Raw genomic sequence first — 6,000 nt, 5'->3', positions numbered from 1 at the left:
GGAACACTCTGCCATTCCCTTCGATCCAGAGCATCCCAAACATGGTCAATGGGTCACGTCTGATGAGTATGCAGGCCATGTAAGAACTGGGACATTTTTAGCTTCCAGGAAGGAATTGCTTACAGATCCTTGCGACATGGGGTCGTGCATTATCATGCTGAAACATGAGGTGATGGCGGCGGATGAATGGCACGACAATGGACCTCAGGATATCATCATGGTCTCTCTTTGCATTCCAATTGCCATCGATAAAATGCATTGTGCTCAATGTCCGTAGCTTATGCCTGCCCATACCATAACCCCACCGCCACCATTAGGCACTCTGTTCACAATGTTGACATCAGCAAACCGCTCAACCACACAACACCATACACGCTGTCTGCTGTCTGCCCAGTATAGTTGAAACCGGGATCTGTGAAGAGCACACTTCTCCATGTCATTTGGGTCATTGAAGGTGAGCATTTTCCCACTGAAGTCGGTTAACAATGCCAAATTGCAGTGATGTCAAGACCCTGGTGAGGATGATGAGCTTCCCTGAGACGGTGTCTGACAGTTTGTGCAGAAAATATTCAGTTGTGCAAACCCACAGTTTCATCAGCTGTCCTGGTGGCTGGTCAAGGATGATCCCGCAGGTGAAAAAGCTGGATGTGGAGGTTCTGGGCTGGCGTGGTTACACGTGGTCTGCGGTTGTAAGGCGGATTGGCCGTACTGCCAAATTCTCTAAAATTACATTGGAGGCAGCTTATGGTAGAGAAATTAACATTAAATTCTCTGGCAACAGCTTTTGTGGATATTCCTGCAGTCAGCAAATGTACCTGAACAACGGTCAAAACAATTAGAGTAAGGTTATTGTATATTCAAACTAATAACGCAAATGTACGTTATTCTACAACAATCTACTTGCCTCCAGCAACTTTCCCTGACAATTTAGTAGCCAACATAACTCTCTTCCATACGTTCAACTAAACTCTCCTACTTCCTTTTCCCCCAGTGGGCAAAAATATTAATTTCAACGTTTTTCCCTTACCTCTATCGTAAGATTAAAACCCAACTTTATAACTTCCTCTTCTGCTCTCCACACTTATCAAATCAACTCAAATCAAATCAAATTTATTTATATAGCCCTTCGTACATCAGCTGATATCTCAAAGTGCTGTACAGAAACCCAGCCTAAAACCCCAAACAGCAAACAATGCAGGTGTAAAAGCACGGTGGCTAGGAAAAACTCCCTAGAAAGGCCAAAACCTAGGAAGAAACCTAGAGAGGAACCGGGCTATGTGGGGTGGCCAGTCCTCTTCTGGCTGTGCCGGGTAGAGATTATAACAGAACATGACCAAGATGTTCAAATGTTCATAAATGACCAGCATGGTCGAATAATAATAAGGCAGAACAGTTGAAACTGGAGCAGCAGCACAGTCAGGTGGACTGGGGACAGCAAGGAGCCTTCATGTCAGGTAGTCCTGGGGCACGGTCCTAGGGCTCAGGTCAGTTGAAACTGGAGCAGGAGCATGGCCAGGTGGACTGGGGACAGCAAGGAGTCCTCATGTCAGGTAGTCCTGGGACATGGTCCTAGGGCTCAGGTCCTCCGAGAGAGAGAAAGAAAGAGAGAAGGAGAGAATTAGAGAACGCACACTTAGATTCACACAGGACACCGAATAGGACAGGAGAAGTACTCCAGATATAACAAACTGACCCTAGCCCCCGACACATAAACTACTGCAGCATAAATACTGGAGGCTGAGACAGGAGGGGTCAGGAGACACTGTGGCCCCATCAGAGGACACCCCGGACAGGGCCAAACAGGAAGGATATAACCCCACCCACTTTGCCAAAGCACATCCCCCACACCACTAGAGGGATATCTTCAACCACCAACTTACCATCCTGAGACAAGGCCGAGTATAGCCCACAAAGATCTCCGCCACGGTACAACCCAAGGGGGGCAACCCAGACAGGCCGACCACAACAGTGAATCAACCCACCCAGGTGACGCACCCCCCCAGGGACGGCACGAGAGAGCCCCAGCAAGCCAGTGACTCAGCCCCGTAACAGGGTTAGAGGCAGAGAATCCCAGTGGAAAGAGGGGAACCGGCCAGGCAGAGACAGCAAGGGCGGTTCGTTGCTCCAGAGCCTTTCCGTTCACCTTCCCACTCCTGGGCCAGACTACACTCAATCATATGACCCACTGAAGAGATGAGTCTTCAGTAAAGACTTAAAGGTTGAGACCGAGTTTGCGTCTCTGACATGGGTAGGCAGACCGTTCCATAAAAATGGAGCTCTATAGGAGAAAGCCCTGCCTCCAGCTGTTTGCTTAGAAATTCTAGGGACAATTAGGAGGCCTGCGTCTTGTGACCGTAGCGTACGTGTAGGTATGTACGGCAGGACCAAATCAGAGAGGTAGGTAGGAGCAAGCCCATGTAATGCTTTGTAGGTTAGCAGTAAAACCTTGAAATCAGCCCTTGCTTTGACAGGAAGCCAGTGTAGAGAGGCTAGCACTGGAGTAATATGATCAAATTTTTTGGTTCTAGTCAGGATTCTAGCAGCCGTATTTAGCACTAACTGAAGTTTATTTAGTGCTTTATCCGGGTAGCCGGAAAATAGAGCATTGCAGTAGTCTAACCTAGAAGTGACAAAAGCATGGATTAATTTTTCTGCATCATTTTTGGACAGAAAGTTTCTGATTTTTGCAATGTTACGTAGATGGAAAAAAGCTGTCCTCGAAATGGTCTTGATATGTTCTTCAAAAGAGAGATCAGGGTCCAGAGTAACGCCGAGGTCCTTCACAGTTTTATTTGAGACGACTGTACAACCATTAAGATTAATTGTCAGATTCAACAGAAGATCTCTTTGTTTCTTGGGACCTAGAACAAGCATCTCTGTTTTGTCCGAGTTTAATAGTAGAAAGTTTGCAGCCATCCACTTCCTTATGTCTGAAACACATGCTTCTAGCGAGGGCAATTTTGGGGCTTCACCATGTTTCATTGAAATGTACAGCTGTGTGTCATCCGCATAGCAGTGAAAGTTTACATTATGTTTTCGAATAACATCCCCAAGAGGTAAAATATATAGTGAAAACAATAGTGGTCCTAAAACAGAACCTTGAGGAACACCGAAATGTACAGTTGATTTGTCAGAGGACAAACCATTCACAGAGACAAACTGATATCTTTCCGACAGATAAGATCTAAACCAGGCCAGAACTTGTCCGTGTAGACCAATTTGGGTTTCCAATCTCTCCAAAAGAATGTGGTGATCGATGGTATCAAAAGCAGCACTAAGGTCTAGGAGCACGAGGACAGATGCAGAGCCTCGGTCCGATGCCATTAAAATGTCATTTACCACCTTCACAAGTGCCGTCTCAGTGCTATGATGGGGTCTAAAACCAGACTGAAGCATTTCGTATACATTGTTTGTCTTCAGGAAGGCAGTGAGTTGCTGCGCAACAGCCTTCTCTAAAATCTTTGAGAGGAATGGAAGATTCGATATAGGCCGATAGTTTTTTATATTTTCTGGGTCAAGGTTTGGCTTTTTCAAGAGAGGCTTTATTACTGCCACTTTTAGTGAGTTTGGTACACATCCAGTGGATAGAGAGCCGTTTATTATGTTCAACATAGGAGGGCCAAGCACAGGAAGCAGCTCTTTCAGTAGTTTAGTTGGAATAGGGTCCAGTATACAGCTTGAAGGTTTAGAGGCCATGATTATTTTCATCATTGTGTCAAGAGATATAGTACTAAAACACTTGAGCGTCTCTCTTGATCCTAGGTCCTGGCAGAGTTGTGCAGACTCAGGACAACTGAGGTTTGGAGGAATACGCAGGTTTAAAGAGGAGTCCGTAATTTGCTTTCTAATAATCATAATCTTTTCCTCAAAGAAGTTCATGAATTTATCACTGCTAAAGTGAAAGTCATCCTCTCTTGGGGAATGCTGCTTTTTAGTTAGCTTTTCCACAGTATCAAAAAGGAATTTCGGATTGTTCTTATTTTCCTCAATTAAGTTAGAAAAATAGGACGATCGAGCAGCAGTAAGGGCTCTTCGGTACTGCACGGTACCGTCCTTCTTCTACTTATGAAATGTAGTATCCTTTTTCTTTAAAAATAACACACGCAGCACTAAAATCATAACATGCGTCAGTCAATCTATAAGAATGAAAAACACTTCGGTAACCACTTTCCATTGCCATTCTCTCCCCGCTATTATTCAGAATTTCTTTAATTTAGGTAACTGTCTTCTCTATTGACACAGTAATTTAAATACGACCCAATTCTCAATACATTGTTCCAGCAGACCATTTAGTGAACAGACATCGTATTGCATTAGAATTCGCTTCGTTATTATTTTAAATTGAATTAGCATATCAATTTAACCTAAACAATCTATTGAAAACGTTCAATTTATCTCTTATACTATAACTTTCCAGGCAAACATTCAAATAGATTATTTACAATCAAAAACTCTGAATTCAGCCAGTGTCATGACTGGGAATGGAACTCGGGCCTCCCGCGTGGCAGGCGAGAATTCTACCACTGAACCACCAATGCTATCGTGAATAACTAAAATTCTCCGGATATAAAACGCCATTTACAAAGTAAAATCAAAACACGTCATTATCGGTAATTCCCAGAAGAATAATAGCCCAATTTTAATAGTACAAACGTTACTCCAGCTATGAATCTCAAATTCCAGCCATGATTCTCAAATTCCAAATTACACATATTAGCAATCAAAGAATAAAACCGACACTAATGACTAGGAAACAGTAAAAGTAGATTGTTTACTTTTGCAACGTATTTCAATTACTTTACTACATCACATTAATCACGCAATGATAATTAGCTCGATGGAAAACCTTAGGCTTTGTACAACATTATAAATTACATCGAGCATCCCTCGAATTCTCTTTAACTTTATGGAAAACGGGTTATTCAATAAATCCCGCAACTTCTCTCATACTGGGAAGAAAAATTATAACATGTTCAGACCTTAAGGGCAGTTTAATTTAACATGAGATAATCCAATATGCGTTCTATAGTTACATCGTTAGGGTAAGATAACCAAAAGTGGACACACTCTAATCAGTTTCTAGAGCTCAATTTCCCAGATGTTGTAGATTATTTTAATAGTGCTTAAAAACTTAATTTTTTATCAAATTATCCATTTAAGATATCAACTCAAAACCTACGTACGTCTACGAATGGGTGGTTTAAATTGTATCTAATCATTCTCCGCATTACTTTATACACACATACCATTTATCATAATTTCAAATAATTCACAGAATCCATATAAAACTTTAAAAATCTTAGGTACTCACACAGAAACTTTCAGGTTCATCCCCACAGGATTTGTTCAGATTTTCACATAGAAAACTGGTCTGACGTCCACACAGAACATCAAAAGGTTTGCCCACACAGAGTAAACCCTACCCCGCTCACCCAGAACGGTCCGACTCACACAGAGTAACCCTACCCCGCTCACACAGAACGGTCGGACTCACACAGAGTAACCCTATCCCGCTCACACAGAACGGTCCGACTCACACAGAGTAACCCAGGGCATACCTGGCTAACACATTTAAAATAATTGGAATTCACCACATCTGAGGGTCACTTAGACAAATCACACAGACGCACAGAATAAGGTCCTTCTTCCAATAGGGCTTCACCAAGTGCCGTGTTTCACCTAGAACACACCGACCCCCTGGCCCATCACCCCGACAGACCTCACCAAATCCCCACTGTGATCAATTCAGTGTCAGGAGGGCTCTTGGTCACTGGCAACCGGACAGCGCAGAGTATCTTTTGAGTCCACTAAAACCCCCAGATTACTCTCCTCTGACTCGGCCCTGCTTACGCCGCCAAGGTGCCTTCCTTACAAAGGAATTCACGCTTAGAGTATACGTAACAGGCATAATTAAAAAAACACGACTTCAAATCTGTGTGTGGTTCGCTCACCTTTCTCTTTAAAAAAAACTCAGTTCGAGATGTGGTATCCACTCGGCTC

The 6,000-nt window shown here is 43.2% G+C and overlaps 1 long non-coding RNA gene across 1 annotated transcript in view; it reads right to left on the bottom strand.

The window, feature by feature from the left end:
- Nucleotides 1-1,094: 1,094 nt before the first annotated feature.
- Nucleotides 1,095-6,000, bottom strand: part of LOC127911055 (uncharacterized) — a 90,521-nt gene continuing 85,615 nt past the window's right edge. The window contains exon 4 of the long non-coding RNA XR_008077494.1: nt 1,095-1,583. This is a non-coding gene — a long non-coding RNA (uncharacterized LOC127911055). The remainder of the gene's footprint in view (nt 1,584-6,000) is intronic.

The sequence above is a fragment of the Oncorhynchus keta genome, chromosome 23 (assembly GCF_023373465.1).
Source record: "Oncorhynchus keta strain PuntledgeMale-10-30-2019 chromosome 23, Oket_V2, whole genome shotgun sequence".
NCBI lineage: Eukaryota > Metazoa > Chordata > Actinopteri > Salmoniformes > Salmonidae > Oncorhynchus > Oncorhynchus keta.
Note: the sequence above shows the minus strand (reverse complement) of the source record. Positions and strands in the feature narration are given on the sequence as shown.